This window comes from Canis lupus, chromosome 2, assembly GCF_048164855.1.
Source record: "Canis lupus baileyi chromosome 2, mCanLup2.hap1, whole genome shotgun sequence".
Lineage (NCBI taxonomy): Eukaryota > Metazoa > Chordata > Mammalia > Carnivora > Canidae > Canis > Canis lupus.
The window spans coordinates 3262843-3273258 of record NC_132839.1 but is presented as its reverse complement, the minus strand read 5'-3'; the positions used below and the strand labels follow the sequence as shown (position 1 = coordinate 3273258).

General features: G+C 44.2%; 1 pseudogene; it reads right to left on the bottom strand.

Annotated features, from left to right (window-relative positions):
• Window positions 1–3316: 3316 nt before the first annotated feature.
• LOC140610934 (dolichol-phosphate mannosyltransferase subunit 3-like) lies at window positions 3317–9608 on the bottom strand (annotated as a pseudogene).
• Between the last annotated feature and the right edge of the window lie 808 nt (window positions 9609–10416).

Below are 10416 nucleotides of genomic sequence, written 5' to 3'. Positions count from 1 at the left end.
GGTGTTTTTATTTATCCTCGTTAGCAAGGCTTTTCCATAATTCATTTAGATCGGTTTGTTCTGTCTTTATGGATATAGTACAATTACTACAGTCAAGTCATTGGAAATGATTTCACAGAATCTTTAACAAATCTAGTGAATTTTAGATTGTAATTTTATATTTGTTTTTCAAATTATACACTGAACTTCCTGAGGTCTAGACTTTGATTTCTGTGCACTGAATGCTTACTGTAACGTCTATCACTATACTAAGCATTAAGTATACTCGGATCTATTCAGTATAATAGATTGTTGAATAAATAAGTGTCCATCACTAGCTGGGTAAAAAGTTGGATAAGTCTTTCCTGAATGGCCAGCTTTCCCTGTCTTTAAATGGTATAAAATCTTTTACATTTGTTTTTCTGGACGTGCCGAATGTGGAGCCAAGAGCCTATGCTTTTATAAAGTGTCCTTTTCATCTTCAAAGTTTAGATCACAGCGCTGCAGTCAGCATTGTCTTATAACCAGGAACATACCTTCTTATTTAAGTTCCTCCTCATTCCCCAGGAGCTTTCTGTGACTTCACCCTCCGCTCTGTAATTATAGAATCAGGAAGCACGTCTTTGCAATTCCGAACTTGCTCTTCAGGCGGTCTGTTGGGACATCCTCAGGTGTTTATGTATGGTGAGATTTATTGATAAAATCCCCTCTACTTTCCTAGAGAGACGGAGAGCCTGGCCAGGCCCATACAGCCAGGGTTCTGCGTCAAGGGCAGGAGTCCCCTGAGGATACACGTTCTGGAGACTGAGGCACGCCAAGGTCATTTGCAGCCTGTCCCTGCAGGTAGCAGTGATATACATGCACACAAGCTGAGATTGTTAGAAGAGGGACCTGATACCTAATATAGTTCAGATCACTCAATTTTGGAACTTCTCGTCTTCAAGTGCAAAGGAGTAAAACGAAGCCTTTAGACCCTGTGTGTTGGGCTACCAGAGGCAATTGTATTTAGTGATCGCATGTACAGTCCACGTGAGAGTGCGTGTGTGAACATGTGAGGGAAGGACCTGCAACCCCATTAAATCCTAACAATCCAAGAGGCTGGGGAACACACGAGCGTGTTTTTGTTTTTGTTCCCCCCCCCAACCAGTCTTTGTAGCGCCTCTCACAATACATGAGCGTGCTGTGTTTCCTCACGGCAGCTGCCTAATATTGTTCTGTCTCTGCAGAGTCCCGGATAAAGGAATTGCTCATTCTTTTCAGTTTTCACTTTAAGCTGTTAAATTGCATCTTCCAGGAAAGGGAAAATGACAGTTGCTAAGAAGTGGCACCATCCTATGACTTCTTGGTTTTCTTAGCCTGGTGCCGTTTAGGAGTCAGCAGCTGAGAGCGGCGGCAGGGAGTGGGGTGGCAGAGGGCGGCCGAGACCAGCGTTGGCAGGCCCGTGGGACCTTAGACAGCGCCACGCGGGGGATTCACGCCTGGAGGAAAGGAAAGGACTCTGAGTGCTTGCAAAAGGGAAAACTAAAGTGTATGAAGAGTCATTCGGGGGGGAAAAGAAGTTGTTTCTGCTTTTGATGTTTGACCCGGAGGTCGTCAACTTGTGTGTGGCCGCTAGGACGTGGAGGTCCTTTTCCTGGCATTTGGCAGGGTAGGGGGCTGGGGGGATGAAACGGATATTGCTACTCGTCCGTAGAACTGACAGTAGGGGGTTCAGAAGGATGGGGACAAATGGCTTTCCCAGGTACACCTGCTGCTGTGTGCTTGCCGTGCCGGCGGGATGGAGCGAGCAGCGGAGGCGAGGCGCCCTCGCTGGAGGCAGAGGACGCGGGGCAGGCCACGCTGCTGGCTGCTGGCGGGGGCTGGGCTGGCCCGTCTACTTTCCAGGACCTGTTTGTTTGTTTGTTTGTTTGTTTGTTTGTTTGTTTTTTTAAAGATTTTATTTATTTATTCATGACAGACACAGAGAGAGAGGCAGAGACCCAGGCAGAGGGAGAAGCAGGCTCCTCGCAGGGAGCCCCACGTGGGACTCGATCCCCAAACTAGGATCATGTCTTGAGCCAAAGGCAGACGCTCAACCACTGAGCCACCCAGGCATCCCCCCTCCCTTTTTCTTTTTTTTTAAAGACCCAGGACCTCTTTGTCTTTGGTTTTCTCCTCACGTTCACAGCTGTGCACAGTGACATTTGGAAACCCCAGTTGGCCTCTTCTCTGGTTTGGGTGTCCATGGAATGCCAATGGCGTGAGGGGATGGGCAGTCCTGACACAGGTCCCCGGGCTGGTGGCTGCTCCGTAGGTGGAGGTTCCCACTGATGTGTTTACCATATGACCCCAGAAGGTGGCCCTGCCCCAAAGGGACACTCGTGCATTGGGGCACCTCCAGGGCGGCGGCCGGCCTGGTGGGCAGAGGGCATGGCCCAGGCCGCTGTGGCTCATGGACAGCGGGCAAGGCGGTACCTGAGAGTGAGTCCAGAACCGGCCCATCCCTCGACTCCCCCAGCTAAAACCCTGGCCTCTGGGGACTCCGGCGTCCCAGGCACCGTTGCTGCCTTTGTGCGTCAGTCACTCGTGAAGTTGAGCCAGGTCTTCCTGACCCAGGACAAGGCTGCAGCACTGGGTGAGGATGGGGGAGCTCCAGAGAGGGCCGGGCGTGCAGGGAGGAAGGCTTTTTTTAGGGAAAATTTGGTTATTCCCTCATAAAATAGACAGGGATCCGTGGCTCTCCTCAGTCTATTCTTTCTACCTTATTTTTCACTCATTCTTTTATCAATCCAACATTTATGGAAAACCTACTTGGTCACCAAGTACGTGGAGACACATGTAGATGGGATTCACCATTGGAGTGTCCCGGGGTTCCAGGCACACACCTACTTCTCTATCAAAAACACTTGACCCCAGCTATGTGGTTGGCCAGTTCCTGAAGCAGTCTGACGAATTGTGTGTGTGTGTGTGTGTGTGCGCACGCGTGCAGAGAAGACCCATAATCATTCTAATTGTTGTTCCTGGCAATTTGAGTAGACACGGGGATGTGTTTGATTAAATCGGCAGATTTTAGACACACAGAGAAGCCAAAAATGGACAAACTAAAAGAGGTCACAAAACAGTTGTGCAAGAGTATCTAACTTCCGCAGAGCAGAGACTCTTGTTCACGCACTTCACTGGGCAACTGGGGCCTTGTAGAAGAAGTGATCGCTCAACACGTTGCATAGATAAATACCGCAAAACCGAAGAATTGGATTCACCGTCAGCCACTGCTCTACTTTCTACAAATCTAGCTATTTTTTAGTCATTTTATAACTTTCCTTTGACTTTTTAGAAACTAGGATGTTCTTTGAAGTCCCCGTTGTCTATGCTCCAACTAAACAATGTTGGAAAATAAACTTCTCTTTAACGGGCAGCGGGAGGAAAGGCTGTCGGGTAGGAATGGGCTGGGGTGTCAGAAGCGCATCCCCCTGCGGGCTAAGTCGGTGCGGGCCTCCTGGATCTGGCTCTGCAGCTCGCGGGTGGCGTCCTCACAGTTGTGAAAAGTGGCCACGCGGTAGCCCACCGTGCCCAGGGCATAGCAGCCGGCGGACACTAGCAAGTAGGCCGGAGTGGCCACAGTACCTCCCGGCATGGCGAGGGCAGCTCCAGGCCCAGGGCCCCCGTGGTCAGGGCCGCCCAGGTGGAGCCCAGGAGTGCCAGTCCCCAAAGCCACTGCAAAAAAACAAAACAAAAAAAAAACAAAAAAACTTTTTTTTTTCAAGGTTAATACTTTTTATTAAGTCACTGCAAGCTTTGGCTAGGAAGGAAACTTGAAGAAATGAAGACATGTGGAAGAACATTTCCACATTATCATCCGTTATCTGTGTTTTCGCAGTATAGGCGTAGTCAAGGAACGCCTTCACGGCTTTGGAGGACAGGTTAGTGATGGTGACACTCCCACCGTCTCTCTCATGTTTACCTCAAACATAGCCCTGAAAAAGTCACCGCACGCTGCTAAGACACAGCGATGACATGGGATTATTTCATCTTTCATGATGATTTCGAAATCATAAAAGACATTTTGTTCTCTAAAATTCTGCAGTACGCTTAAGATTTTCTGTCCATGATCTTCGGACACAAGGAAGTTTTGCTACAGTTTACCGTCTAGGGATATTTATTGTTGTGATCTATTTTAAACTTTGCAGTATAAATAATCAATGTAATTCGGGATGACAGGCAGCAAAGTACTGACCTGGCTACTTCGCTGTTAGAAAAACATAACCATTGTTGACTTAAGAGTAGAAAAAGTCACAAATTATAAAATGTCTCCAATTTTATTTACCACCTTTATTGACATTATCTTAAGTTTCATGACAACCCTATTAGATAAGAACTGCTATCCCTGGATTACAGACGTGACACTGATGCTTAATTACGTTCAACCTGCTTTGAAATTATTAGCTATGCTTGACATTAGATAACCAAAGCAGATGGGTCCCCTTATTAGTCAAATCTAAATATAACATTTGCTGAATGTTTTATCTAATGTATTAAATATAGATGGCTTTACTGCATGCAAAAATCATGAGTTTTCAATACTGTGTCAACACAATCTTTGATTAATAAATGTGTAGTCAGTGTTCCTTGTTGAGCACACTTACGTTTTTATGCCTTTGTTCTGTTGGATCAGAATGTTGCTAGATTCAGCAGTTGCCTATCACAGAATTTTAGAGTAGATAGAAATGCTAGTGGTATTTTTAGGAAGCTAACAAAAACGCTACCATTTGCCAGGTGTACAGCAGGTGCTTTACACGCATGAACATGGACTTGTAAAAACAAGCCTTTGTGGTAGAAAATATTTCAGAGGAGGAAATTTGTGTTCAGAAAGTTGAAAACCTTTTTAAAGTTACTCAATCCATGAGATGTTCACCTGAGATTTCAGTTTAAATCCTTTTGATTCGAAAACTCCTCCCGTTACCCATGAGCTCTTCTAGGAGCAAATTTAGAGGAGACACTGAAAAATGAAGTTAACTGCTATGACTCTCACATTAGTTATCTGCCCACTGGGTCACGTGTTCTCCTGGAGACCAGTGATGGAAAGGCAATGCCAGCCCAGGCTGATAGAAACTGACCGAAGACATGCCTGTTGCTGATTTGTCTTTCCATTTCCTCCCCGAGAGTCGATGTAATGACTGCACAAACACTATCCAAATGTGAAGAATTGTTTAGGGTCACTCAAAATGAATAGCCACTATTAGTCTCTGACTCAAGAGGAGCAGGATAAAGTTGGCAAGTTATCTCTGCTCCTGTTCTTTGGCCCTGAAAGTCATCATCCCCAAAAGCATTGGTGCCTCAGTGACTATTGACACTACCGTTCTGAGAGGACTGCTGTCTGTAGAGGGTGGAGACACTGAAGCATCTCTTGAAGGATCTCGAGTAGCACTATGAGGTTTAGCAGAATCAGTAATTCCATATTTGAGTCTCTGAATATAGTCTTCAGGCGATTCCGTGTACGTGGGTGTTATGTGTGTTTATGCCTAGGTCATATTAACACACAAAAACACATGCCGTATATCAAGAACTAATGTTCACCAAATAAGGCCTACTTCTGAATATGCTGTATTTATGATCTTGATATTAAATCTGATCTTGATATTAAATCTGTAAGACATTATCATCCCAATTTTATAAATGAGTAAACTGAGTCCCATGAAAACTAATATTCCCCAGACCCCCTAGTACACTATTTTAGTCTACTGTGCTGCCTTAGACACTAAATGCATTGTTTGGTGCGGACCCAGATACGTACATGTAAACCCCCTTATGGATAATGTCAGGGACAGAACTTTTAAATTTATGTTTCAGAACAATGTCATTAGAATAAGTAGTCCTATATAATAAAAATAATTTCTATTTCTTCAATTATTTTTTATTTAACTAGTTTGCCTGAATCCATAGCAAAGTGGCAAAAGCATCGAATTTCAGTGATTAATTTGACATGAAAAGTTGAAAAAGAGATGAATTATTTTAATAAAAATGAAAAAAAATCCACAAACCCTCTCCATGACAAGTCATTTTCTTTAAAAGGGAAAAAAGAACGAGGGGTCTTTTTGCCTTGTCCTCTCTGAGGACACCTGTGAAATGTAAAGGTGCCTATGTGACAGGTATAGTGAGCTAATGTGCTGCAGATTCTATGACGGAATCTATAATTGCATTTTCCCTTTTTATTTCTTTAGAAAGAGAACTATAGACAGCTTTCATGTGTGAAATCACGTAACAGGGTAAAAACTTCATCTCAGAGATCTGAGCACAGAGAGAAGGTATTTGATATTGAGTGTTGGAAAGGAGGTTTGAAATTTCTACTTACACCAGGGGCAAGAAAGAAGTAGGAAGGAAGAAGGCCCAGCTTAGCCTGTAGTGGCCAAAGGAAGAATTTCATCCTTTAGTTTGTTAATATAAGGAGACCAGCTGCCTGATTACAGGAGCACGTACCATCTGCACTCCTCACTCGGTTGGTTAGCTGTGGAAAGATGCCTCTTTCCGACGCAAGCCCTGGATTCCCTGGGCTCAAACCAACAGGAGCAGGAATGGCAAACTCAAGGGCATGAGGAGGTCACACAGGGAGCTGCAGTGTAGGAGGAAACCTAGGATGGATTCCTCAGGGAGCCACATGGGCCTCCTCAGCCTCGCTCTTCTGGGTCCTGTGTTCTTTCTGAATGGAGAAGACCAGTGCCCACCTCATGACAGTACAGTAGTTAGCCGGTGGCCCTGCTACTTAACCTACCTGTAGTGGGTAGCTGCTGTCTATGGGATTAATTGGATTATTGTTTCTTGGTGTGAACATTAAAACAACAACAAAAACATCTTCTCCAAGTGGCGTCTGATTCTGTTTTTCTATTTTTTTTTTCTTGAGAGAGAGAGAGAGAACGTGTGAGTGGGGCAGGAGCAGAGAGAGAGGGACAAGCAGACTCCACACTGAGTGCTGAGCGCAACCTGGGGCTCGATCCCATGACCCCGAGACCATGACCTGAGCTGAAACCAAGAGTCAGACACTGGACGGACTCCTGGACATACAAAAAGAAGAGGAAAACATAGACTTGGTTCTTTGGAATAACTCATAATTCTCACCACCGCATATGGGATAGCATGCACAGAGCCTGCGGTACCTTAACCTTCACAGTATCCTTGTGGGGTGGATATTGCATAATGGCCCCTGGCAGTTACTGTGGGCTCCGGGGTCTGGGCCAGTCATGCAGGGTCTTTTGGCAAGTGACCTAACTTTTCTCAGTGTTTTCACTGAACACCTTCAGTGTTTTTGTATGGGGATAACAGCACGTACCTTGTAAAAGTAACCTGTGAAATGCCTCGCACAATGCCTGGCACAGTGGGAACTATTCATTGTTAGTTTTTATGACAAATACGGAAAGCTTAAACAATTTAGTCAAGGTCGCAAAGGTAGTGTGTGGCAGAGGAGAGATTCCCGTGCAGTTCTGGTTGGCTCCAAAGCTCCTTTTGCTCTCTGTGCCACCAATCGCATTTATTTCTTTGCTTTGAAAAATAAGACGGTTTCTTCTGAAAACCAAAACTCATGTGCAGAGATAGAGGGATGCTTTCAAATGGTACAAAATTCCAGATCTAGATTAGATATCAAACGCCATCCTTGGCCTCAGTGCTGAGAAAGGGAAAGAGACAGAAACAGAGACACAGAGAGAGGAGAGAAAGGGAAGGAGAGAGGAAGGAAGAGGAAGTTCATATTTAACGAATCCTATCCTAGGGCACAAGGATTCACTAGAAATGGCTTAGAAAGAATAATGAGGAACAGAGTCCTCCTAACCAAGCAGAATGCTTAGGAGGAAAGTTGTAGCTGACACAGATCTACTTTTCGCCACCTTGGGCAAAAAAGAGGGAGTTTGTGGGAAGGCTTTGGGAGTAAGGCATGTGCTCACATGTTGTGTCGAACAGGGGCAGTGATCCTTCTGTGCTCCAGCAACAATTGAAACCAGTAACCAGATGACACCAGAACTCCTTTGGGATGTTTCCCATCATCTTCAATCTGTATTTCAGCTTTATTCTGATTTTTAAATACAGACTTGTGGAGACCATGGCTGCGGACAGTGTCCACACACGTACGGCCTTGCTGCTTTCATCACAGTAGAGCCTAAATAAAGAAATTGGTCACCATTTCAAGTCCCAAGGAAGACCTCCAATGACCCCCTGAGGTCCAGCAGAAGGGCTGCGGGACCATGGCAGTAAGAATTAGGAGAAGAATTATTCCTAATTCCTTTAGAATTAGGAGAAGAGCAGCTCTTTACAAAATGGAGACTTGCAGATCGACGACTCTCCAGCTACATCAGGAAGCTGGAAAGCAGAAGGCCATTTGTGTTCAAAACAGGTTCACCAAAGTGTAAACTTATGATTTGTGAGGCTTACATATGGGCATACATGTTTAAAATATGTGTGTGGGGACTCTTTTCTCGGAAAACTTAAAACATCATACTATTCTTGAGCAGATTTTCCTAAAATGCGTGACAATCAAACTATCTTGCTCATCTCATTTTGCAGACTTTTATTCTCGAAATGTACAGTGGAACTCTGCAAGAAGCCAAAGCATTGGGGGAGATGGGGTTTAACTTTTAAAGATAATGGTAAAAAGCACGGTTACATTTTTCTAAAACATGCCGCTGAGGTTTCAAATCCCAAACTTGATCGATCCAGTAACATACCTGTTGAAGCTCTTCTGTTTATTTGAAAATGCACACAAATTACCCCTGATCTTCTCTTTTCCTTTTTCCTGTTAATTCCCATCACTAATTGCCTCCTTTATGGGCATGTAGAACTGGTGTTTTCCAGAACCCCAGTTTACTCCAAATCCATTATATTTTTAAACCTGAGCTTTCCCCTAATGAAAAAATTAAAGTCAGAATGTGGTCTTTCCTTTTTCATCTTCTTCCTAAATGTGGATATTTCCCCAAAAGTGTTTGTTTTCATCCTTTTTTTTTCTCCTGTCTTTTGGTAAATGTATTAACTCCCATTGTTCTAACAATTCCCTTTTATTGGTTGACTCCCAAATCTACAACCCTACCTTTTCTCTGTTTCTCTGTCTTTCATATCCAGGGTCCATGAGTCTATCCACATCTACAGCTCAAGACATGCAAGGTAGGTTCTTCCTCAAGTTATGACTACTAATTGCTCAGTCACTGATGCTTGGGTCAGACTCTCAGATGACCCCTCGACCCCCTACCAACCTCAGTGAGCATCGGATTCTTACCAGTTCTGCTTCTTGTTCTCCCAGTTCTCAAAGCCATCACCCTGGTTCAGAGCCCTATCTTCTCTTGCCTGGACTTAAGGAATAAAAGAAAACCTAAAACCTTTTTTTTTTTTTTTTAAAGATTTTATTTATTTATTCAAGAGAGAGGGAGAAGCAGGCTCCATGCAGGGAGCCCAACGTGGGACTCGATCCCGGGTCTCCAGGATCATGCCCTGGGCTGAAGGCGGCGCTAAACTGCTGAGCCACCCGGGCTGCCCCTAAAACCTTTTTATTTGAAATAAGTCTAGGCTTACAGAAAAGTTACATAAATAATAGAGATCTTACATCTTTCGTTCAGCTTTCCTAAGTTGACAACTTGTCTAACCACGATGCGGATATCAAAATTAACATGGGTCACCATGTTATCACCTGAACTATAGCCTGTATTTGAATTTCACCAGTTTTCCCATTAACGTCCTTGATCTGTCCCAGGATCCAATCCCGGATGCATACCGCACTTAGTTGTCATGAATCCTTCATTCTCAACAACCTGTCACACTTCCTCAGTCTTGTCTTTTATGACCTTGACCCTTTTGAGGAGGCCACTTATTTCATAGAATGCCCTTTCATCTGGATTTGTCTGATTGTTTTTCATGATTACATCGGGGGTGTGCATTGTGTTGCGGCCTGTACTTTTGCAGCCACCCTTTAAAAGGCTACTTTGCTTCTAGTTCCCGTTCCAGCTTCTTTATCACATTGCATATGCAGTTATGCTTTTGAAGTATGCAATTTATCCGTCTCCTTACTCTTGCACAAAATCACTTTTAGGGATATCCTATCATTTTTTAGATGAAGTCCACATCTTTTAGCCTGACATTCAAGGCCATGTATAGATGATCCCAAGCCATATTTCCAGACTACTCTTGACTCATCTTGAGCTGGTGATCCTGAAGGCAGACTGATCTGACTTTTCCATTTTCTGTGCTGGTCTCTGTGGCCTTGAGTCTCCTCCCTCTTCATGCTTAGCCTATATGATATATATTATTATTAGCCTCATTTTACAAACGAGGAAACCAGAACTCCGATCCATAAACTTACCCCAGGTTAACAACCAGACTTGATATGCAAACTCAGATTATTTCCCCTTCAGAAGTCAGGGGATTTAGCTTTTCTGCTATACTCTAAGCCCCGTTAGTAAAAACCCTAGGTCTTACTAATCTTGAATTTTC